Source organism: Hyla sarda, unplaced genomic scaffold (assembly GCF_029499605.1).
Source record: "Hyla sarda isolate aHylSar1 unplaced genomic scaffold, aHylSar1.hap1 scaffold_2938, whole genome shotgun sequence".
Classification (NCBI taxonomy): domain Eukaryota; kingdom Metazoa; phylum Chordata; class Amphibia; order Anura; family Hylidae; genus Hyla; species Hyla sarda.
In genome coordinates this window covers 4,221-27,188 of record NW_026609649.1, presented here as the reverse complement: position 1 = coordinate 27,188, position 22,968 = coordinate 4,221, and the positions used below count along the sequence as shown (strand labels likewise).

The 22,968-nt window shown below is 45.9% G+C and overlaps 10 non-coding genes across 10 annotated transcripts; all 10 read left to right on the top strand.

Moving 5' to 3' along the window:
- Positions 1–1,366: 1,366 nt before the first annotated feature.
- On the top strand, positions 1,367–1,557 carry LOC130327190 (U2 spliceosomal RNA). The gene has a single exon (XR_008871661.1). It is a non-coding gene; the product is annotated as a U2 spliceosomal RNA (small nuclear RNA).
- Positions 1,558–3,656: 2,099 nt separating this feature from the next.
- LOC130327187 (U2 spliceosomal RNA) lies at positions 3,657–3,847 on the top strand. The gene has a single exon (XR_008871658.1). It is a non-coding gene; the product is annotated as a U2 spliceosomal RNA (small nuclear RNA).
- Positions 3,848–5,930: 2,083 nt separating this feature from the next.
- Positions 5,931–6,121, top strand: LOC130327186 (U2 spliceosomal RNA). Its single transcript, XR_008871657.1, has one exon. It is a non-coding gene; the product is annotated as a U2 spliceosomal RNA (small nuclear RNA).
- A 2,080-nt stretch (positions 6,122–8,201) lies between these two features.
- On the top strand, positions 8,202–8,392 carry LOC130327185 (U2 spliceosomal RNA). The gene has a single exon (XR_008871656.1). It is a non-coding gene; the product is annotated as a U2 spliceosomal RNA (small nuclear RNA).
- A 2,085-nt stretch (positions 8,393–10,477) lies between these two features.
- LOC130327196 (U2 spliceosomal RNA) lies at positions 10,478–10,668 on the top strand. The gene has a single exon (XR_008871666.1). It is a non-coding gene; the product is annotated as a U2 spliceosomal RNA (small nuclear RNA).
- Positions 10,669–12,769: 2,101 nt separating this feature from the next.
- Positions 12,770–12,960, top strand: LOC130327195 (U2 spliceosomal RNA). Its single transcript, XR_008871665.1, has one exon. It is a non-coding gene; the product is annotated as a U2 spliceosomal RNA (small nuclear RNA).
- Positions 12,961–15,053: 2,093 nt separating this feature from the next.
- Positions 15,054–15,244, top strand: LOC130327188 (U2 spliceosomal RNA). Its single transcript, XR_008871659.1, has one exon. It is a non-coding gene; the product is annotated as a U2 spliceosomal RNA (small nuclear RNA).
- A 2,099-nt stretch (positions 15,245–17,343) lies between these two features.
- Positions 17,344–17,534, top strand: LOC130327189 (U2 spliceosomal RNA). Its single transcript, XR_008871660.1, has one exon. It is a non-coding gene; the product is annotated as a U2 spliceosomal RNA (small nuclear RNA).
- Positions 17,535–19,635: 2,101 nt separating this feature from the next.
- Positions 19,636–19,826, top strand: LOC130327194 (U2 spliceosomal RNA). Its single transcript, XR_008871664.1, has one exon. It is a non-coding gene; the product is annotated as a U2 spliceosomal RNA (small nuclear RNA).
- A 2,090-nt stretch (positions 19,827–21,916) lies between these two features.
- LOC130327192 (U2 spliceosomal RNA) lies at positions 21,917–22,107 on the top strand. The gene has a single exon (XR_008871663.1). It is a non-coding gene; the product is annotated as a U2 spliceosomal RNA (small nuclear RNA).
- The last annotated feature ends 861 nt before the right edge of the window (positions 22,108–22,968 follow it).

Below are 22,968 nucleotides of genomic sequence, written 5' to 3'. Positions count from 1 at the left end.
ATCTATACTTTAGACTGTATCTAAACCTGCTCCAACATGGACTGACATTCTGGCCTACTTTCAGCCGATGCGACTTGTCTGTCGCTGAACAGTCGCTTTTTATGTATTCAGCACCTATGTATAATGTTGTAAAAATGCTCTAGAAGCTAAAGTCGCAGAAATGTCACACATATTTGGCCTGCAACTTTCTGTGCGACAAATTCAGACAGGAAAAATCAGTATAAATCCTTAGAAAATTATCCCCCAGTGTCTCCATCTGCTGGCGGTATTGAATAAGCATTGCTGCACTGATGGGGTATGCATTAGACGAAAAAAAAGAAGAAAAAGAAGAATAATACGCCCAGAAAAGAGGCGAAAAGGAGAAAAACGTAAAAAAAACGTGAAAAAAAAGTAAGAGGAAGAGAAGGGAAAAAAAGGTGGAAATGGGTTTAAAAGTGATTTCGGCGGAGAATATATATATATATATATATATATATATATATATATATATATACGCGCACACACACACATATATATAAACGTATTCTCCGTTGAGATATTGCAGCCGCTGCTGTGTCCAGGCCCAGGAGCCTTAGCACTGTGCTGTGATGTCACTCAATACCACTGACATCACTAGGTGTAAACAACATCTCTCCTTTGCTGTGTATGTGACTATGGAGCTGTTTGGTGATGTCGTCTATTATGGCCTTCATAGAAGCAACAGGAGATTGTTGCATCCATCTAGAACCCTCAGAACTACAGTGCTATGATGTCACTCACTTCCACAGGCCTTGCAGAGTGTAAACAACAACAACCCAGCTTTGTTGTGTATGTAACCATAGGGATTTGTGATGTCACCTAGAACCTTCACAGCAGCGACAGCTTTATGAGGAGCATCAGCACTGCTCTGCCTGAGCAGAACCATCACCGCCATAGGTTGTCAAATAACCCGGGTTTAACCCACACAGGTAAGTCCAATGGGGTGCAGGCATGTCCTCTATGCTTACAGCTTCCCGTGGGTGTTGGTTTGATACCGTTTGGGGACAGCCAAGGAGGCATCTGCAGGCAACAAAGGTAGGTGTGTGCTTGTGTGTGTGTTTCCTATGCAGATCCTAAGCCCAGTGTCACATGCAAGTAGGAGGAGTAAGAAGGGTTCCTGGCAAATCCGGGTTATGGATTGCATTTAAAAAGGCCCCGTGGGAGTGCAATGGGCCCCTGTCTTGCTGCTTAGCAATAATGGTATGGGTTTAGGTTCTGCTGTGTGTACTGGTGGTTGACTGCCCCCCAGCCCAGAGTGTGCATGGAAAATTGTCTGGCAGCCTCCCTGACAGCAAGCAGTGATAGTGCCCATGAAGGGCACCTTGTTGGGCCCGCCCCTTTCACGGTTATCGCTTCTCGGCCTTTTGGCTAAGATCAAGTGTAGTATCTGTTCTTATCAGTTTAATATCTGATACGTCCCCTATCTGGGGACCATATATTAAATGGATTTTTGAGAACGGGGGCCGATTTCGAAGCTTGCTTCCGTCGCTCTATGCATTGACCCGATATGGCAGTATCTTCGGGTACAGTGCACCACCCCCTTACAGGGTTAAAAAGAAAGATTCCTACTTTCATTGCTACCTGCTTGCTGGCTAGCCAGCTAGCCAGCCCTGTGGGCCTTGCTGCTGCTGCAGCCAAAAAACAAAAGGTGGTGTGCTGCTGCTGCTGCTTCTGCTGCTTCTGCTTCTGCTTGTGTCTGGCCGCTGTTGGAGCGTCCAGGCACAGGACTTCTGCTGCTGCTGACTAAATGGCCTCCTTAATTGGATCATTTGAGTAGCCAGCACACCTGTGCAGGTAGGGCATGACATGATAGGCAGCTGCCTTGATAGCGGGTGGGTGCTGAATGTTCCTAATTGACAAAATAAGATTAATGCTTATGAAGAAATATAAAATCTCATCCCTTCCCCAATATCGCGCCACACCCCTACCCCTTAATTCCCTTGTTGAACTTGATGGACATATGTCTTTTTTCGACCGTACTAACTATGTAACTATGTAACATAACATGGGGGGGGGGGGGGTCTCCTGGCTGTTCACACAGGTGTGTCATTGCTGTACATTGACCATGCATTGCTTCTGTGGTATTGCAAAGGCAAAGACAAATGCTTCCAGCCATCCATTGCACTAATGGATTGGTCATCAGCTGGCTGTCTATGTCCCGCATCAATATAGACCAAAGTACAGAGGGTTAGGCTATGCTATTGTGCACCTACCTGATGCATCAGAAGGTGTGAGGCCCTTGCTAAATTCTGTGCACAGACTTTGAGATCTATACTTTAGACTGTATCTAAACCTGCTCCAACATGGACTGACATTCTGGCCTACTTTCAGCCGATGCGACTTGTCTGTCGCTGAACAGTCGCTTTTTATGTATTCAGCACCTATGTATAATGTTGTAAAAATGCTCTAGAAGCTAAAGTCGCAGAAATGTCACACATATTTGGCCTGCAACTTTCTGTGCGACAAATTCAGACAGGAAAAATCAGTATAAATCCTTAGAAAATTATCCCCCAGTGTCTCCATCTGCTGGCGGTATTGAATAAGCATTGCTGCACTGATGGGGTATGCATTAGACGAAAAAAAAGAAGAAAAAGAAGAATAATACGCCCAGAAAAGAGGCGAAAAGGAGAAAAACGTAAAAAAAACGTGAAAAAAAAGTAAGAGGAAGAGAAGGGAAAAAAAGGTGGAAATGGGTTTAAAAGTGATTTCGGCGGAGAAATATATATATATATATATATATATATATATATATATATATATATATACGCGCACACACACACATATATATAAACGTATTCTCCGTTGAGATATTGCAGCCGCTGCTGTGTCCAGGCCCAGGAGCCTTAGCACTGTGCTGTGATGTCACTCAATACCACTGACATCACTAGGTGTAAACAACATCTCTCCTTTGCTGTGTATGTGACTATGGAGCTGTTTGGTGATGTCGTCTATTATGGCCTTCATAGAAGCAACAGGAGATTGTTGCATCCATCTAGAACCCTCAGAACTACAGTGCTATGATGTCACTCACTTCCACAGGCCTTGCAGAGTGTAAACAACAACAACCCAGCTTTGTTGTGTATGTAACCATAGGGATTTGTGATGTCACCTAGAACCTTCACAGCAGCGACAGCTTTATGAGGAGCATCAGCACTGCTCTGCCTGAGCAGAACCATCACCGCCATAGGTTGTCAAATAACCCGGGTTTAACCCACACAGGTAAGTCCAATGGGGTGCAGGCATGTCCTCTATGCTTACAGCTTCCCGTGGGTGTTGGTTTGATACCGTTTGGGGACAGCCAAGGAGGCATCTGCAGGCAACAAAGGTAGGTGTGTGCTTGTGTGTGTGTTTCCTATGCAGATCCTAAGCCCAGTGTCACATGCAAGTAGGAGGAGTAAGAAGGGTTCCTGGCAAATCCGGGTTATGGATTGCATTTAAAAAGGCCCCGTGGGAGTGCAATGGGCCCCTGTCTTGCTGCTTAGCAATAATGGTATGGGTTTAGGTTCTGCTGTGTGTACTGGTGGTTGACTGCCCCCCAGCCCAGAGTGTGCATGGAAAATTGTCTGGCAGCCTCCCTGACAGCAAGCAGTGATAGTGCCCATGAAGGGCACCTTGTTGGGCCCGCCCCTTTCACGGTTATCGCTTCTCGGCCTTTTGGCTAAGATCAAGTGTAGTATCTGTTCTTATCAGTTTAATATCTGATACGTCCCCTATCTGGGGACCATATATTAAATGGATTTTTGAGAACGGGGGCCGATTTCGAAGCTTGCTTCCGTCGCCCTATGCATTGACCCGATATGGCAGTATCTTCGGGTACAGTGCACCACCCCCTTACAGGGTTAAAAAGAAAGATTCCTACTTTCATTGCTACCTGCTTGCTGGCTAGCCAGCTAGCCAGCCCTGTGGGCCTTGCTGCTGCTGCAGCCAAAAAACAAAAGGTGGTGCTGCTGCTGCTTCTGCTGCTTCTGCTTGTGTCTGGCCGCTGTTGGAGCGTCCAGGCACAGGACTTCTGCTGCTGCTGACTAAATGGCCTCCTTAATTGGATCATTTGAGTAGCCAGCACACCTGTGCAGGTAGGGCATGACATGATAGGCAGCTGCCTTGATAGCGGGTGGGTGCTGAATGTTCCTAATTGACAAAATAAGATTAATGCTTATGAAGAAATATAAAATCTCATCCCTTCCCCAATATCGCGCCACACCCCTACCCCTTAATTCCCTGGTTGAACTTGATGGACATATGTCTTTTTTCGACCGTACTAACTATGTAACTATGTAACATAACATGGGGGGGGGGTCTCCTGGCTGTTCACACAGGTGTGTCATTGCTGTACATTGACCATGCATTGCTTCTGTGGTATTGCAAAGGCAAAGACAAATGCTTCCAGCCATCCATTGCACTAATGGATTGGTCATCAGCTGGCTGTCTATGTCCCGCATCAATATAGACCAAAGTACAGAGGGTTAGGCTATGCTATTGTGCACCTACCTGATGCATCAGAAGGTGCGAGGCCCTTGCTAAATTCTGTGCACAGACTTTGAGATCTATACTTTAGACTGTATCTAAACCTGCTCCAACATGGACTGACATTCTGGCCTACTTTCAGCCGATGCGACTTGTCTGTCGCTGAACAGTCGCTTTTTATGTATTCAGCACCTATGTATAATGTTGTAAAAATGCTCTAGAAGCTAAAGTCGCAGAAATGTCACACATATTTGGCCTGCAACTTTCTGTGCGACAAATTCAGACAGGAAAAATCAGTATAAATCCTTAGAAAATTATCCCCCAGTGTCTCCATCTGCTGGCGGTATTGAATAAGCATTGCTGCACTGATGGGGTATGCATTAGACGAAAAAAAAGAAGAAAAAGAAGAATAATACGCCCAGAAAAGAGGCGAAAAGGAGAAAAACGTAAAAAAACGTGAAAAAAAAGTAAGAGGAAGAGAAGGGAAAAAAAGGTGGAAATGGGTTTAAAAGTGATTTCGGCGGAGAAATATATATATATATATATATATATATATATATATATATATATATATACGCGCACACACACACATATATATAAACGTATTCTCCGTTGAGATATTGCAGCCGCTGCTGTGTCCAGGCCCAGGAGCCTTAGCACTGTGCTGTGATGTCACTCAATACCACTGACATCACTAGGTGTAAACAACATCTCTCCTTTGCTGTGTATGTGACTATGGAGCTGTTTGGTGATGTCGTCTATTATGGCCTTCATAGAAGCAACAGGAGATTGTTGCATCCATCTAGAACCCTCAGAACTACAGTGCTATGATGTCACTCACTTCCACAGGCCTTGCAGAGTGTAAACAACAACAACCCAGCTTTGTTGTGTATGTAACCATAGGGATTTGTGATGTCACCTAGAACCTTCACAGCAGCGACAGCTTTATGAGGAGCATCAGCACTGCTCTGCCTGAGCAGAACCATCACCGCCATAGGTTGTCAAATAACCCGGGTTTAACCCACACAGGTAAGTCCAATGGGGTGCAGGCATGTCCTCTATGCTTACAGCTTCCCGTGGGTGTTGGTTTGATACCGTTTGGGGACAGCCAAGGAGGCATCTGCAGGCAACAAAGGTAGGTGTGTGCTTGTGTGTGTGTTTCCTATGCAGATCCTAAGCCCAGTGTCACATGCAAGTAGGAGGAGTAAGAAGGGTTCCTGGCAAATCCGGGTTATGGATTGCATTTAAAAAGGCCCCGTGGGAGTGCAATGGGCCCCTGTCTTGCTGCTTAGCAATAATGGTATGGGTTTAGGTTCTGCTGTGTGTACTGGTGGTTGACTGCCCCCCAGCCCAGAGTGTGCATGGAAAATTGTCTGGCAGCCTCCCTGACAGCAAGCAGTGATAGTGCCCATGAAGGGCACCTTGTTGGGCCCGCCCCTTTCACGGTTATCGCTTCTCGGCCTTTTGGCTAAGATCAAGTGTAGTATCTGTTCTTATCAGTTTAATATCTGATACGTCCCCTATCTGGGGACCATATATTAAATGGATTTTTGAGAACGGGGGCCGATTTCGAAGCTTGCTTCCGTCGCCCTATGCATTGACCCGATATGGCAGTATCTTCGGGTACAGTGCACCACCCCCTTACAGGGTTAAAAAGAAAGATTCCTACTTTCATTGCTACCTGCTTGCTGGCTAGCCAGCTAGCCAGCCCTGTGGGCCTTGCTGCTGCTGCAGCCAAAAAACAAAAGGTGGTGCTGCTGCTGCTTCTGCTGCTTCTGCTTGTGTCTGGCCGCTGTTGGAGCGTCCAGGCACAGGACTTCTGCTGCTGCTGACTAAATGGCCTCCTTAATTGGATCATTTGAGTAGCCAGCACACCTGTGCAGGTAGGGCATGACATGATAGGCAGCTGCCTTGATAGCGGGTGGGTGCTGAATGTTCCTAATTGACAAAATAAGATTAATGCTTATGAAGAAATATAAAATCTCATCCCTTCCCCAATATCGCGCCACACCCCTACCCCTTAATTCCCTGGTTGAACTTGATGGACATATGTCTTTTTTCGACCGTACTAACTATGTAACTATGTAACATAACATGGGGGGGGGTCTCCTGGCTGTTCACACAGGTGTGTCATTGCTGTACATTGACCATGCATTGCTTCTGTGGTATTGCAAAGGCAAAGACAAATGCTTCCAGCCATCCATTGCACTAATGGATTGGTCATCAGCTGGCTGTCTATGTCCCGCATCAATATAGACCAAAGTACAGAGGGTTAGGCTATGCTATTGTGCACCTACCTGATGCATCAGAAGGTGCGAGGCCCTTGCTAAATTCTGTGCACAGACTTTGAGATCTATACTTTAGACTGTATCTAAACCTGCTCCAACATGGACTGACATTCTGGCCTACTTTCAGCCGATGCGACTTGTCTGTCGCTGAACAGTCGCTTTTTATGTATTCAGCACCTATGTATAATGTTGTAAAAATGCTCTAGAAGCTAAAGTCGCAGAAATGTCACACATATTTGGCCTGCAACTTTCTGTGCGACAAATTCAGACAGGAAAAATCAGTATAAATCCTTAGAAAATTATCCCCCAGTGTCTCCATCTGCTGGCGGTATTGAATAAGCATTGCTGCACTGATGGGGTATGCATTAGACGAAAAAAAAGAAGAAAAAGAAGAATAATACGCCCAGAAAAGAGGCGAAAAGGAGAAAAACGTAAAAAAACGTGAAAAAAAAGTAAGAGGAAGAGAAGGGAAAAAAAGGTGGAAATGGGTTTAAAAGTGATTTCGGCGGAGAAATATATATATATATATATATATATATATATATATATATATATATACGCGCACACACACACATATATATAAACGTATTCTCCGTTGAGATATTGCAGCCGCTGCTGTGTCCAGGCCCAGGAGCCTTAGCACTGTGCTGTGATGTCACTCAATACCACTGACATCACTAGGTGTAAACAACATCTCTCCTTTGCTGTGTATGTGACTATGGAGCTGTTTGGTGATGTCGTCTATCATGGCCTTCATAGAAGCAACAGGAGATTGTTGCATCCATCTAGAACCCTCAGAACTACAGTGCTATGATGTCACTCACTTCCACAGGCCTTGCAGAGTGTAAACAACAACAACCCAGCTTTGTTGTGTATGTAACCATAGGGATTTGTGATGTCACCTAGAACCTTCACAGCAGCGACAGCTTTATGAGGAGCATCAGCACTGCTCTGCCTGAGCAGAACCATCACCGCCATAGGTTGTCAAATAACCCGGGTTTAACCCACACAGGTAAGTCCAATGGGGTGCAGGCATGTCCTCTATGCTTACAGCTTCCCGTGGGTGTTGGTTTGATACCGTTTGGGGACAGCCAAGGAGGCATCTGCAGGCAACAAAGGTAGGTGTGTGCTTGTGTGTGTGTTTCCTATGCAGATCCTAAGCCCAGTGTCACATGCAAGTAGGAGGAGTAAGAAGGGTTCCTGGCAAATCCGGGTTATGGATTGCATTTAAAAAGGCCCCGTGGGAGTGCAATGGGCCCCTGTCTTGCTGCTTAGCAATAATGGTATGGGTTTAGGTTCTGCTGTGTGTACTGGTGGTTGACTGCCCCCCAGCCCAGAGTGTGCATGGAAAATTGTCTGGCAGCCTCCCTGACAGCAAGCAGTGATAGTGCCCATGAAGGGCACCTTGTTGGGCCCGCCCCTTTCACGGTTATCGCTTCTCGGCCTTTTGGCTAAGATCAAGTGTAGTATCTGTTCTTATCAGTTTAATATCTGATACGTCCCCTATCTGGGGACCATATATTAAATGGATTTTTGAGAACGGGGGCCGATTTCGAAGCTTGCTTCCGTCGCCCTATGCATTGACCCGATATGGCAGTATCTTCGGGTACAGTGCACCACCCCCTTACAGGGTTAAAAAGAAAGATTCCTACTTTCATTGCTACCTGCTTGCTGGCTAGCCAGCTAGCCAGCCCTGTGGGCCTTGCTGCTGCTGCAGCCAAGAAACAAAAGGTGGTGCTTCTGCTGCTTCTGCTTCTGCTTGTGTCTGGCTGCTGTTGGAGCGTCCAGGCACAGGACTTCTGCTGCTGCTGACTAAATGGCCTCCTTAATTGGATCATTTGAGTAGCCAGCACACCTGTGCAGGTAGGGCATGACATGATAGGCAGCTGCCTTGATAGCGGGTGGGTGCTGAATGTTCCTAATTGACAAAATAAGATTAATGCTTATGAAGAAATATAAAATCTCATCCCTTCCCCAATATCGCGCCACACCCCTACCCCTTAATTCCCTGGTTGAACTTGATGGACATATGTCTTTTTTCGACCGTACTAACTATATAACTATGTAACATAACATGGGGGGGGGGGGGGGGGTCTCCTGGCTGTTCACACAGGTGTGTCATTGCTGTACATTGACCATGCATTGCTTCTGTGGTATTGCAAAGGCAAAGACAAATGCTTCCAGCCATCCATTGCACTAATGGATTGGTCATCAGCTGGCTGTCTATGTCCCGCATCAATATAGACCAAAGTACAGAGGGTTAGGCTATGCTATTGTGCACCTACCTGATGCATCAGAAGGTGCGAGGCCCTTGCTAAATTCTGTGCACAGACTTTGAGATCTATACTTTAGACTGTATCTAAACCTGCTCCAACATGGACTGACATTCTGGCCTACTTTCAGCCGATGCGACTTGTCTGTCGCTGAACAGTCGCTTTTTATGTATTCAGCACCTATGTATAATGTTGTAAAAATGCTCTAGAAGCTAAAGTCGCAGAAATGTCACACATATTTGGCCTGCAACTTTCTGTGCGACAAATTCAGACAGGAAAAATCAGTATAAATCCTTAGAAAATTATCCCCCAGTGTCTCCATCTGCTGGCGGTATTGAATAAGCATTGCTGCACTGATGGGGTATGCATTAGACGAAAAAAAAGAAGAAAAAGAAGAATAATACGCCCAGAAAAGAGGCGAAAAGGAGAAAAACGTAAAAAAACGTGAAAAAAAAGTAAGAGGAAGAGAAGGGAAAAAAAGGTGGAAATGGGTTTAAAAGTGATTTCGGCGGAGAAATATATATATATATATATATATATATATATATATATATATATACGCGCACACACACACACATATATATAAACGTATTCTCCGTTGAGATATTGCAGCCGCTGCTGTGTCCAGGCCCAGGAGCCTTAGCACTGTGCTGTGATGTCACTCAATACCACTGACATCACTAGGTGTAAACAACATCTCTCCTTTGCTGTGTATGTGACTATGGAGCTGTTTGGTGATGTCGTCTATTATGGCCTTCATAGAAGCAACAGGAGATTGTTGCATCCATCTAGAACCCTCAGAACTACAGTGCTATGATGTCACTCACTTCCACAGGCCTTGCAGAGTGTAAACAACAACAACCCAGCTTTGTTGTGTATGTAACCATAGGGATTTGTGATGTCACCTAGAACCTTCACAGCAGCGACAGCTTTATGAGGAGCATCAGCACTGCTCTGCCTGAGCAGAACCATCACCGCCATAGGTTGTCAAATAACCCGGGTTTAACCCACACAGGTAAGTCCAATGGGGTGCAGGCATGTCCTCTATGCTTACAGCTTCCCGTGGGTGTTGGTTTGATACCGTTTGGGGACAGCCAAGGAGGCATCTGCAGGCAACAAAGGTAGGTGTGTGCTTGTGTGTGTGTTTCCTATGCAGATCCTAAGCCCAGTGTCACATGCAAGTAGGAGGAGTAAGAAGGGTTCCTGGCAAATCCGGGTTATGGATTGCATTTAAAAAGGCCCCGTGGGAGTGCAATGGGCCCCTGTCTTGCTGCTTAGCAATAATGGTATGGGTTTAGGTTCTGCTGTGTGTACTGGTGGTTGACTGCCCCCCAGCCCAGAGTGTGCATGGAAAATTGTCTGGCAGCCTCCCTGACAGCAAGCAGTGATAGTGCCCATGAAGGGCACCTTGTTGGGCCCGCCCCTTTCACGGTTATCGCTTCTCGGCCTTTTGGCTAAGATCAAGTGTAGTATCTGTTCTTATCAGTTTAATATCTGATACGTCCCCTATCTGGGGACCATATATTAAATGGATTTTTGAGAACGGGGGCCGATTTCGAAGCTTGCTTCCGTCGCCCTATGCATTGACCCGATATGGCAGTATCTTCGGGTACAGTGCACCACCCCCTTACAGGGTTAAAAAGAAAGATTCCTACTTTCATTGCTACCTGCTTGCTGGCTAGCCAGCTAGCCAGCCCTGTGGGCCTTGCTGCTGCTGCAGCCAAAAAACAAAAGGTGGTGCTGCTGCTGCTTCTGCTGCTTCTGCTTCTGCTTGTGTCTGGCCGCTGTTGGAGCGTCCAGGCACAGGACTTCTGCTGCTGCTGACTAAATGGCCTCCTTAATTGGATCATTTGAGTAGCCAGCACACCTGTGCAGGTAGGGCATGACATGATAGGCAGCTGCCTTGATAGCGGGTGGGTGCTGAATGTTCCTAATTGACAAAATAAGATTAATGCTTATGAAGAAATATAAAATCTCATCCCTTCCCCAATATCGCGCCACACCCCTACCCCTTAATTCCCTGGTTGAACTTGATGGACATATGTCTTTTTTCGACCGTACTAACTATGTAACTATGTAACATAACATGGGGGGGGGGGGGGTCTCCTGGCTGTTCACACAGGTGTGTCATTGCTGTACATTGACCATGCATTGCTTCTGTGGTATTGCAAAGGCAAAGACAAATTCTTCCAGCCATCCATTGCACTAATGGATTGGTCATCAGCTGGCTGTCTATGTCCCGCATCAATATAGACCAAAGTACAGAGGGTTAGGCTATGCTATTGTGCACCTACCTGATGCATCAGAAGGTGCGAGGCCCTTGCTAAATTCTGTGCACAGACTTTGAGATCTATACTTTAGACTGTATCTAAACCTGCTCCAACATGGACTGACATTCTGGCCTACTTTCAGCCGATGCGACTTGTCTGTCGCTGAACAGTCGCTTTTTATGTATTCAGCACCTATGTATAATGTTGTAAAAATGCTCTAGAAGCTAAAGTCGCAGAAATGTCACACATATTTGGCCTGCAACTTTCTGTGCGACAAATTCAGACAGGAAAAATCAGTATAAATCCTTAGAAAATTATCCCCCAGTGTCTCCATCTGCTGGCGGTATTGAATAAGCATTGCTGCACTGATGGGGTATGCATTAGACGAAAAAAAAGAAGAAAAAGAAGAATAATACGCCCAGAAAAGAGGCGAAAAGGAGAAAAACGTAAAAAAACGTGAAAAAAAAGTAAGAGGAAGAGAAGGGAAAAAAAGGTGGAAATGGGTTTAAAAGTGATTTCGGCGGAGAAATATATATATATATATATATATATATATATATATATATATATATATATAAATATACGCGCACACACACACATATATATAAACGTATTCTCCGTTGAGATATTGCAGCCGCTGCTGTGTCCAGGCCCAGGAGCCTTAGCACTGTGCTGTGATGTCACTCAATACCACTGACATCACTAGGTGTAAACAACATCTCTCCTTTGCTGTGTATGTGACTATGGAGCTGTTTGGTGATGTCGTCTATTATGGCCTTCATAGAAGCAACAGGAGATTGTTGCATCCATCTAGAACCCTCAGAACTACAGTGCTATGATGTCACTCACTTCCACAGGCCTTGCAGAGTGTAAACAACAACAACCCAGCTTTGTTGTGTATGTAACCATAGGGATTTGTGATGTCACCTAGAACCTTCACAGCAGCGACAGCTTTATGAGGAGCATCAGCACTGCTCTGCCTGAGCAGAACCATCACCGCCATAGGTTGTCAAATAACCCGGGTTTAACCCACACAGGTAAGTCCAATGGGGTGCAGGCATGTCCTCTATGCTTACAGCTTCCCGTGGGTGTTGGTTTGATACCGTTTGGGGACAGCCAAGGAGGCATCTGCAGGCAACAAAGGTAGGTGTGTGCTTGTGTGTGTGTTTCCTATGCAGATCCTAAGCCCAGTGTCACATGCAAGTAGGAGGAGTAAGAAGGGTTCCTGGCAAATCCGGGTTATGGATTGCATTTAAAAAGGCCCCGTGGGAGTGCAATGGGCCCCTGTCTTGCTGCTTAGCAATAATGGTATGGGTTTAGGTTCTGCTGTGTGTACTGGTGGTTGACTGCCCCCCAGCCCAGAGTGTGCATGGAAAATTGTCTGGCAGCCTCCCTGACAGCAAGCAGTGATAGTGCCCATGAAGGGCACCTTGTTGGGCCCGCCCCTTTCACGGTTATCGCTTCTCGGCCTTTTGGCTAAGATCAAGTGTAGTATCTGTTCTTATCAGTTTAATATCTGATACGTCCCCTATCTGGGGACCATATATTAAATGGATTTTTGAGAACGGGGGCCGATTTCGAAGCTTGCTTCCGTCGCCCTATGCATTGACCCGATATGGCAGTATCTTCGGGTACAGTGCACCACCCCCTTACAGGGTTAAAAAGAAAGATTCCTACTTTCATTGCTACCTGCTTGCTGGCTAGCCAGCTAGCCAGCCCTGTGGGCCTTGCTGCTGCTGCAGCCAAAAAACAAAAGGTGGTGCTGCTGCTGCTTCTGCTGCTTCTGCTTCTGCTTGTGTCTGGCCGCTGTTGGAGCGTCCAGGCACAGGACTTCTGCTGCTGCTGACTAAATGGCCTCCTTAATTGGATCATTTGAGTAGCCAGCACACCTGTGCAGGTAGGGCATGACATGATAGGCAGCTGCCTTGATAGCGGGTGGGTGCTGAATGTTCCTAATTGACAAAATAAGATTAATGCTTATGAAGAAATATAAAATCTCATCCCTTCCCCAATATCGCGCCACACCCCTACCCCTTAATTCCCTGGTTGAACTTGATGGACATATGTCTTTTTTCGACCGTACTAACTATATAACTATGTAACATAACATGGGGGGGGGGGGGGGGTCTCCTGGCTGTTCACACAGGTGTGTCATTGCTGTACATTGACCATGCATTGCTTCTGTGGTATTGCAAAGGCAAAGACAAATGCTTCCAGCCATCCATTGCACTAATGGATTGGTCATCAGCTGGCTGTCTATGTCCCGCATCAATATAGACCAAAGTACAGAGGGTTAGGCTATGCTATTGTGCACCTACCTGATGCATCAGAAGGTGCGAGGCCCTTGCTAAATTCTGTGCACAGACTTTGAGATCTATACTTTAGACTGTATCTAAACCTGCTCCAACATGGACTGACATTCTGGCCTACTTTCAGCCGATGCGACTTGTCTGTCGCTGAACAGTCGCTTTTTATGTATTCAGCACCTATGTATAATGTTGTAAAAATGCTCTAGAAGCTAAAGTCGCAGAAATGTCACACATATTTGGCCTGCAACTTTCTGTGCGACAAATTCAGACAGGAAAAATCAGTATAAATCCTTAGAAAATTATCCCCCAGTGTCTCCATCTGCTGGCGGTATTGAATAAGCATTGCTGCACTGATGGGGTATGCATTAGACGAAAAAAAAGAAGAAAAAGAAGAATAATACGCCCAGAAAAGAGGCGAAAAGGAGAAAAACGTAAAAAAACGTGAAAAAAAAGTAAGAGGAAGAGAAGGGAAAAAAAGGTGGAAATGGGTTTAAAAGTGATTTCGGCGGAGAAATATATATATATATATATATATATATATATATATATATATATACGCGCACACACACACACATATATATAAACGTATTCTCCGTTGAGATATTGCAGCCGCTGCTGTGTCCAGGCCCAGGAGCCTTAGCACTGTGCTGTGATGTCACTCAATACCACTGACATCACTAGGTGTAAACAACATCTCTCCTTTGCTGTGTATGTGACTATGGAGCTGTTTGGTGATGTCGTCTATTATGGCCTTCATAGAAGCAACAGGAGATTGTTGCATCCATCTAGAACCCTCAGAACTACAGTGCTATGATGTCACTCACTTCCACAGGCCTTGCAGAGTGTAAACAACAACAACCCAGCTTTGTTGTGTATGTAACCATAGGGATTTGTGATGTCACCTAGAACCTTCACAGCAGCGACAGCTTTATGAGGAGCATCAGCACTGCTCTGCCTGAGCAGAACCATCACCGCCATAGGTTGTCAAATAACCCGGGTTTAACCCACACAGGTAAGTCCAATGGGGTGCAGGCATGTCCTCTATGCTTACAGCTTCCCGTGGGTGTTGGTTTGATACCGTTTGGGGACAGCCAAGGAGGCATCTGCAGGCAACAAAGGTAGGTGTGTGCTTGTGTGTGTGTTTCCTATGCAGATCCTAAGCCCAGTGTCACATGCAAGTAGGAGGAGTAAGAAGGGTTCCTGGCAAATCCGGGTTATGGATTGCATTTAAAAAGGCCCCGTGGGAGTGCAATGGGCCCCTGTCTTGCTGCTTAGCAATAATGGTATGGGTTTAGGTTCTGCTGTGTGTACTGGTGGTTGACTGCCCCCCAGCCCAGAGTGTGCATGGAAAATTGTCTGGCAGCCTCCCTGACAGCAAGCAGTGATAGTGCCCATGAAGGGCACCTTGTTGGGCCCGCCCCTTTCACGGTTATCGCTTCTTGGCCTTTTGGCTAAGATCAAGTGTAGTATCTGTTCTTATCAGTTTAATATCTGATACGTCCCCTATCTGGGGACCATATATTAAATGGATTTTTGAGAACGGGGGCCGATTTCGAAGCTTGCTTCCGTCGCCCTATGCATTGACCCGATATGGCAGTATCTTCGGGTACAGTGCACCACCCCCTTACAGGGTTAAAAAGAAAGATTCCTACTTTCATTGCTACCTGCTTGCTGGCTAGCCAGCTAGCCAGCCCTGTGGGCCTTGCTGCTGCTGCAGCCAAAAAACAAAAGGTGGTGCTGCTGCTGCTTCTGCTGCTTCTGCTTCTGCTTGTGTCTGGCCGCTGTTGGAGCGTCCAGGCACAGGACTTCTGCTGCTGCTGACTAAATGGCCTCCTTAATTGGATCATTTGAGTAGCCAGCACACCTGTGCAGGTAGGGCATGACATGATAGGCAGCTGCCTTGATAGCGGGTGGGTGCTGAATGTTCCTAATTGACAAAATAAGATTAATGCTTATGAAGAAATATAAAATCTCATCCCTTCCCCAATATCGCGCCACACCCCTACCCCTTAATTCCCTGGTTGAACTTGATGGACATATGTCTTTTTTCGACCGTACTAACTATGTAACTATGTAACATAACATGGGGGGGGGGGGGGTCTCCTGGCTGTTCACACAGGTGTGTCATTGCTGTACATTGACCATGCATTGCTTCTGTGGTATTGCAAAGGCAAAGACAAATTCTTCCAGCCATCCATTGCACTAATGGATTGGTCATCAGCTGGCTGTCTATGTCCCGCATCAATATAGACCAAAGTACAGAGGGTTAGGCTATGCTATTGTGCACCTACCTGATGCATCAGAAGGTGCGAGGCCCTTGCTAAATTCTGTGCACAGACTTTGAGATCTATACTTTAGACTGTATCTAAACCTGCTCCAACATGGACTGACATTCTGGCCTACTTTCAGCCGATGCGACTTGTCTGTCGCTGAACAGTCGCTTTTTATGTATTCAGCACCTATGTATAATGTTGTAAAAATGCTCTAGAAGCTAAAGTCGCAGAAATGTCACACATATTTGGCCTGCAACTTTCTGTGCGACAAATTCAGACAGGAAAAATCAGTATAAATCCTTAGAAAATTATCCCCCAGTGTCTCCATCTGCTGGCGGTATTGAATAAGCATTGCTGCACTGATGGGGTATGCATTAGACGAAAAAAAAGAAGAAAAAGAAGAATAATACGCCCAGAAAAGAGGCGAAAAGGAGAAAAACGTAAAAAAACGTGAAAAAAAAGTAAGAGGAAGAGAAGGGAAAAAAAGGTGGAAATGGGTTTAAAAGTGATTTCGGCGGAGAAATATATATATATATATATATATATATATATATATATATATATATATAAATATACGCGCACACACACACATATATATAAACGTATTCTCCGTTGAGATATTGCAGCCGCTGCTGTGTCCAGGCCCAGGAGCCTTAGCACTGTGCTGTGATGTCACTCAATACCACTGACATCACTAGGTGTAAACAACATCTCTCCTTTGCTGTGTATGTGACTATGGAGCTGTTTGGTGATGTCGTCTATTATGGCCTTCATAGAAGCAACAGGAGATTGTTGCATCCATCTAGAACCCTCAGAACTACAGTGCTATGATGTCACTCACTTCCACAGGCCTTGCAGAGTGTAAACAACAACAACCCAGCTTTGTTGTGTATGTAACCATAGGGATTTGTGATGTCACCTAGAACCTTCACAGCAGCGACAGCTTTATGAGGAGCATCAGCACTGCTCTGCCTGAGCAGAACCATCACCGCCATAGGTTGTCAAATAACCCGGGTTTAACCCACACAGGTAAGTCCAATGGGGTGCAGGCATGTCCTCTATGCTTACAGCTTCCCGTGGGTGTTGGTTTGATACCGTTTGGGGACAGCCAAGGAGGCATCTGCAGGCAACAAAGGTAGGTGTGTGCTTGTGTGTGTGTTTCCTATGCAGATCCTAAGCCCAGTGTCACATGCAAGTAGGAGGAGTAAGAAGGGTTCCTGGCAAATCCGGGTTATGGATTGCATTTAAAAAGGCCCCGTGGGAGTGCAATGGGCCCCTGTCTTGCTGCTTAGCAATAATGGTATGGGTTTAGGTTCTGCTGTGTGTACTGGTGGTTGACTGCCCCCCAGCCCAGAGTGTGCATGGAAAATTGTCTGGCAGCCTCCCTGACAGCAAGCAGTGATAGTGCCCATGAAGGGCACCTTGTTGGGCCCGCCCCTTTCACGGTTATCGCTTCTCGGCCTTTTGGCTAAGATCAAGTGTAGTATCTGTTCTTATCAGTTTAATATCTGATACGTCCCCTATCTGGGGACCATATATTAAATGGATTTTTGAGAACGGGGGCCGATTTCGAAGCTTGCTTCCGTCGCTCTATGCATTGACCCGATATGGCAGTATCTTCGGGTACAGTGCACCACCCCCTTACAGGGTTAAAAAGAAAGATTCCTACTTTCATTGCTACCTGCTTGCTGGCTAGCCAGCTAGCCAGCCCTGTGGGCCTTGCTGCTGCTGCAGCCAAAAAACAAAAGGTGGTGCTGCTGCTGCTTCTGCTGCTTCTGCTGCTTCTGCTTCTGCTTGTGTCTGGCCGCTGTTGGAGCGTCCAGGCACAGGACTTCTGCTGCTGCTGACTAAATGGCCTCCTTAATTGGATCATTTGAGTAGCCAGCACACCTGTGCAGGTAGGGCATGACATGATAGGCAGCTGCCTTGATAGCGGGTGGGTGCTGAATGTTCCTAATTGACAAAATAAGATTAATGCTTATGAAGAAATATAAAATCTCATCCCTTCCCCAATATCGCGCCACACCCCTACCCCTTAATTCCCTTGTTGAACTTGATGGACATATGTCTTTTTTCGACCGTACTAACTATGTAACTATGTAACATAACATGGGGGGGGGGGGGGTCTCCTGGCTGTTCACACAGGTGTGTCATTGCTGTACATTGACCATGCATTGCTTCTGTGGTATTGCAAAGGCAAAGACAAATGCTTCCAGCCATCCATTGCACTAATGGATTGGTCATCAGCTGGCTGTCTATGTCCCGCATCAATATAGACCAAAGTACAGAGGGTTAGGCTATGCTATTGTGCACCTACCTGATGCATCAGAAGGTGTGAGGCCCTTGCTAAATTCTGTGCACAGACTTTGAGATCTATACTTTAGACTGTATCTAAACCTGCTCCAACATGGACTGACATTCTGGCCTACTTTCAGCCGATGCGACTTGTCTGTCGCTGAACAGTCGCTTTTTATGTATTCAGCACCTATGTATAATGTTGTAAAAATGCTCTAGAAGCTAAAGTCGCAGAAATGTCACACATATTTGGCCTGCAACTTTCTGTGCGACAAATTCAGACAGGAAAAATCAGTATAAATCCTTAGAAAATTATCCCCCAGTGTCTCCATCTGCTGGCGGTATTGAATAAGCATTGCTGCACTGATGGGGTATGCATTAGACGAAAAAAAAGAAGAAAAAGAAGAATAATACGCCCAGAAAAGAGGCGAAAAGGAGAAAAACGTAAAAAAAACGTGAAAAAAAAGTAAGAGGAAGAGAAGGGAAAAAAAGGTGGAAATGGGTTTAAAAGTGATTTCGACGGAGAAATATATATATATATATATATATATATATATATATATATATATATACGCGCACACACACACATATATATAAACGTATTCTCGGTTGAGATATTGCAGCCGCTGCTGTGTCCAGGCCCAGGAGCCTTAGCACTGTGCTGTGATGTCACTCAATACCACTGACATCACTAGGTGTAAACAACATCTCTCCTTTGCTGTGTATGTGACTATGGAGCTGTTTGGTGATGTCGTCTATTATGGCCTTCATAGAAGCAACAGGAGATTGTTGCATCCATCTAGAACCCTCAGAACTACAGTGCTATGATGTCACTCACTTCCACAGGCCTTGCAGAGTGTAAACAACAACAACCCAGCTTTGTTGTGTATGTAACCATAGGGATTTGTGATGTCACCTAGAACCTTCACAGCAGCGACAGCTTTATGAGGAGCATCAGCACTGCTCTGCCTGAGCAGAACCATCACCGCCATAGGTTGTCAAATAACCCGGGTTTAACCCACACAGGTAAGTCCAATGGGGTGCAGGCATGTCCTCTATGCTTACAGCTTCCCGTGGGTGTTGGTTTGATACCGTTTGGGGACAGCCAAGGAGGCATCTGCAGGCAACAAAGGTAGGTGTGTGCTTGTGTGTGTGTTTCCTATGCAGATCCTAAGCCCAGTGTCACATGCAAGTAGGAGGAGTAAGAAGGGTTCCTGGCAAATCCGGGTTATGGATTGCATTTAAAAAGGCCCCGTGGGAGTGCAATGGGCCCCTGTCTTGCTGCTTAGCAATAATGGTATGGGTTTAGGTTCTGCTGTGTGTACTGGTGGTTGACTGCCCCCCAGCCCAGAGTGTGCATGGAAAATTGTCTGGCAGCCTCCCTGACAGCAAGCAGTGATAGTGCCCATGAAGGGCACCTTGTTGGGCCCGCCCCTTTCACGGTTATCGCTTCTCGGCCTTTTGGCTAAGATCAAGTGTAGTATCTGTTCTTATCAGTTTAATATCTGATACGTCCCCTATCTGGGGACCATATATTAAATGGATTTTTGAGAACGGGGGCCGATTTCGAAGCTTGCTTCCGTCGCCCTATGCATTGACCCGATATGGCAGTATCTTCGGGTACAGTGCACCACCCCCTTACAGGGTTAAAAAGAAAGATTCCTACTTTCATTGCTACCTGCTTGCTGGCTAGCCAGCTAGCCAGCCCTGTGGGCCTTGCTGCTGCTGCAGCCAAAAAACAAAAGGTGGTGCTGCTGCTGCTTCTGCTGCTTCTGCTTCTGCTTGTGTCTGGCCGCTGTTGGAGCGTCCAGGCACAGGACTTCTGCTGCTGCTGACTAAATGGCCTCCTTAATTGGATCATTTGAGTAGCCAGCACACCTGTGCAGGTAGGGCATGACATGATAGGCAGCTGCCTTGATAGCGGGTGGGTGCTGAATGTTCCTAATTGACAAAATAAGATTAATGCTTATGAAGAAATATAAAATCTCATCCCTTCCCCAATATCGCGCCACACCCCTACCCCTTAATTCCCTGGTTGAACTTGATGGACATATGTCTTTTTTTGACCGTACTAACTATGTAACTATGTAACATAACATGGGGGGGGGGGGGGGTCTCCTGGCTGTTCACACAGGTGTGTCATTGCTGTACATTGACCATGCATTGCTTCTGTGGTATTGCAAAGGCAAAGACAAATGCTTCCAGCCATCCATTGCACTAATGGATTGGTCATCAGCTGGCTGTCTATGTCCCGCATCAATATAGACCAAAGTACAGAGGGTTAGGCTATGCTATTGTGCACCTACCTGATGCATCAGAAGGTGCGAGGCCCTTGCTAAATTCTGTGCACAGACTTTGAGATCTATACTTTAGACTGTATCTAAACCTGCTCCAACATGGACTGACATTCTGGCCTACTTTCAGCCGATGCGACTTGTCTGTCGCTGAACAGTCGCTTTTTATGTATTCAGCACCTATGTATAATGTTGTAAAAATGCTCTAGAAGCTAAAGTCGCAGAAATGTCACACATATTTGGCCTGCAACTTTCTGTGCGACAAATTCAGACAGGAAAAATCAGTATAAATCCTTAGAAAATTATCCCCCAGTGTCTCCATCTGCTGGCGGTATTGAATAAGCATTGCTGCACTGATGGGGTATGCATTAGACGAAAAAAAAGAAGAAAAAGAAGAATAATACGCCCAGAAAAGAGGCGAAAAGGAGAAAAACGTAAAAAAACGTGAAAAAAAAGTAAGAGGAAGAGAAGGGAAAAAAAGGTGGAAATGGGTTTAAAAGTGATTTCGGCGGAAAAAAAAAAATATATATATATATATATATATATATATATATATATACGCGCACACACACACATATATATAAACGTATTCTCCGTTGAGATATTGCAGCCGCTGCTGTGTCCAGGCCCAGGAGCCTTAGCACTGTGCTGTGATGTCACTCAATACCACTGACATCACTAGGTGTAAACAACATCTCTCCTTTGCTGTGTATGTGACTATGGAGCTGTTTGGTGATGTCGTCTATTATGGCCTTCATAGAAGCAACAGGAGATTGTTGCATCCATCTAGAACCCTCAGAACTACAGTGCTATGATGTCACTCACTTCCACAGGCCTTGCAGAGTGTAAACAACAACAACCCAGCTTTGTTGTGTATGTAACCATAGGGATTTGTGATGTCACCTAGAACCTTCACAGCAGCGACAGCTTTATGAGGAGCATCAGCACTGCTCTGCCTGAGCAGAACCATCACCGCCATAGGTTGTCAAATAACCCGGGTTTAACCCACACAGGTAAGTCCAATGGGGTGCAGGCATGTCCTCTATGCTTACAGCTTCCCGTGGGTGTTGGTTTGATACCGTTTGGGGACAGCCAAGGAGGCATCTGCAGGCAACAAAGGTAGGTGTGTGCTTGTGTGTGTGTTTCCTATGCAGATCCTAAGCCCAGTGTCACATGCAAGTAGGAGGAGTAAGAAGGGTTCCTGGCAAATCCGGGTTATGGATTGCATTTAAAAAGGCCCCGTGGGAGTACAATGGGCCCCTGTCTTGCTGCTTAGCAATAATGGTATGGGTTTAGGTTCTGCTGTGTGTACTGGTGGTTGACTGCCCCCCAGCCCAGAGTGTGCATGGAAAATTGTCTGGCAGCCTCCCTGACAGCAAGCAGTGATAGTGCCCATGAAGGGCACCTTGTTGGGCCCGCCCCTTTCACGGTTATCGCTTCTCGGCCTTTTGGCTAAGATCAAGTGTAGTATCTGTTCTTATCAGTTTAATATCTGATACGTCCCCTATCTGGGGACCATATATTAAATGGATTTTTGAGAACGGGGGCCGATTTCGAAGCTTGCTTCCGTCGCCCTATGCATTGACCCGATATGGCAGTATCTTCGGGTACAGTGCACCACCCCCTTACAGGGTTAAAAAGAAAGATTCCTACTTTCATTGCTACCTGCTTGCTGGCTAGCCAGCTAGCCAGCCCTGTGGGCCTTGCTGCTGCTGCAGCCAAAAAACAAAAGGTGGTGCTGCTGCTGCTTCTGCTGCTTCTGCTTCTGCTTGTGTCTGGCCGCTGTTGGAGCGTCCAGGCACAGGACTTCTGCTGCTGCTGACTAAATGGCCTCCTTAATTGGATCATTTGAGTAGCCAGCACACCTGTGCAGGTAGGGCATGACATGATAGGCAGCTGCCTTGATAGCGGGTGGGTGCTGAATGTTCCTAATTGACAAAATAAGATTAATGCTTATGAAGAAATATAAAATCTCATCCCTTCCCCAATATCGCGCCACACCCCTACCCCTTAATTCCCTGGTTGAACTTGATGGACATATGTCTTTTTTCGACCGTACTAACTATGTAACTATGTAACATAACATGGGGGGGGGGGGGGGTCTCCTGGCTGTTCACACAGGTGTGTCATTGCTGTACATTGACCATGCATTGCTTCTGTGGTATTGCAAAGGCAAAGACAAATGCTTCCAGCCATCCATTGCACTAATGGATTGGTCATCAGCTGGCTGTCTATGTCCCGCATCAATATAGACCAAAGTACAGAGGGTTAGGCTATGCTATTGTGCACCTACCTGATGCATCAGAAGGTGCGAGGCCCTTGCTAAATTCTGTGCACAGACTTTGAGATCTATACTTTAGACTGTATCTAAACCTGCTCCAACATGGACTGACATTCTGGCCTACTTTCAGCCGATGCGACTTGTCTGTCGCTGAACAGTCGCTTTTTATGTATTCAGCACCTATGTATAATGTTGTAAAAATG